Source organism: Urocitellus parryii, chromosome 9 (genome assembly GCF_045843805.1).
Source record: "Urocitellus parryii isolate mUroPar1 chromosome 9, mUroPar1.hap1, whole genome shotgun sequence".
NCBI classification, from domain to species: Eukaryota; Metazoa; Chordata; class Mammalia; order Rodentia; family Sciuridae; genus Urocitellus; species Urocitellus parryii.
The window spans coordinates 22,833,045-22,834,770 of NC_135539.1; the positions used below are offsets into that span (position 1 = coordinate 22,833,045).

The following is a 1,726-nucleotide window of genomic DNA, read 5'->3' on the forward strand; positions in this document are numbered from 1 at the left end:
CGAAATGCCTGCTGCTGTCCAGTACAGCTGGTTAGAACGACAACCCTCTTTTCTTCCTTCCGATGGCCGCCTCCCCATTGACACTTGCCTCTCCCTCTCTGTGGTGTGCATGTTCTGAGCATGTCACACAAATGCCATCACATGATACCGGTCTTTTGTGACTGCCTTCTTTTCTCCTCCCTCCCTTTTCCCTTCCTTGAGACAGGATCTTATGGCATTGCCTGGTGGGGGTCTTTAACTGGGGGGCTCAGTGATCCTCCCACCTCAGCCTCCGGAGTCCTTGGGACTCCTGGCCTGCCACGCCCACCATAAACCATAAAGCTTTCTTCCTTCCTTTCTCTCTCTCTTTCTTCTCCCCAGGTAATGAGGATGGAACCAGGGCAGGTGCTCGACCACTGAGCCACAGCCCAGCCCTGACTCTGTAGTGCTTGAGTGAGTGAATGTAGAAGTGGGAATCCCAACCTGGTACCGCAGGGCTTCCCTGTCTCTTCTGACTTGTGGCTGGCCTCGCCTGCTTCTGGAATTGTGGCACTCAGCTGAGGCACAGTCTTTGCTCTCACCTCAGGGCTGGCTCCACAGCCGCCAGTCTCTTTCAAACCCACTTCCTGGCATTCGACCTCCAGCTCACGTCCATGTTCACCACTGGCCAGGGGTCCTCCCCCTTGTGGAGAGCGCTGGGCTGTGGGCACTATAGACTTAATCTGAGTGGGACAGGGTCTTGCTAGCTTAACCAGGCTGGCCTCAGACGTGGTCCTCCTGCCCTGGGCTGGAAGATTCTTGGCCATCACTTCTTCTGGATCCAAATCTTACCTGATCATTCCATCCTGAAGTAGAAAATGGTGAACTGAAGAACTGTTCAGGGCTGGGGATGAAGCTCAGTTGGAGAGTGCTTGCCTCACGTGCACAAGGCCCTGGCTCAATACCAAACCTGGTGCAAAGTTAGGACGGTGCACACTGTTTTCAGCCCAAGTCTGGGTGACTGCCCGATTAAACTCTAAAATGACTTACCACCTAACCTTTAAAAATTATTCTATTTTTTTTTAAAGAGAGAGTGAGAGAGAGGGGAGAGAGAGAGAGAGAGAGAGAGAGAGAGAGAGAGAGAGAATTTTAATATTTACTTTTAGTTTTTGGCGGACACAACATCTTTGTTTGTATGTGGTGCTGAGGATGGAACCTGGGCCGCACGCATGCCAGGCGAGTGTGCTACCGCTTGAGCCACATCCCCAGCCCCTATTTTTTTTTTTTTTTAAATATGGAGCGCTTCACGAATTTGCATGTCATCCTTGGGCAGGGGCCATGCTAATCTTCTCTGTATCGTTCCAGTTTTAGTAAATGTGCTGCTGAAGCAAGGATACACACACACAAAAAAATCAATCTATTTTTATTTAATACTCTTTTATTTTATTCTATTATTTTGTATGTATATATTTATTTATATAGAGATGGGCTCTCCTTATGTTGCCCAAGCTGGTCTCAACCTTGTGGCTCAAGTGAGCCCCCCTCAGTCCCCTGGGACTACAGATGCCTGTAACTACACTCAGTTTTACTCCCTTCATTTGGTTTTGCAGGGCTGGGGATGGAATCCACTGCTTTACACATGCCAGACAGGCACTGTACCACTGACCTATATCCTGAGCCCTTTTTATTTTCTTTTGAGACAGGGTCTTGCTCCGTTTCCCAGGCTTCCCTGGAACCTGTGGGCCTCTGGCCTTGGCCTCCTCAGTGG

General features: G+C 49.8%; 1 non-coding gene across 1 annotated transcript; it reads right to left on the reverse strand.

The window, feature by feature from the left end:
* Positions 1–1,246: 1,246 nt before the first annotated feature.
* LOC113190929 (U6 spliceosomal RNA) lies at positions 1,247–1,349 on the reverse strand. Its single transcript, XR_003301840.2, has one exon. It is a non-coding gene; the product is annotated as a U6 spliceosomal RNA (small nuclear RNA).
* Positions 1,350–1,726: the final 377 nt, after the last annotated feature.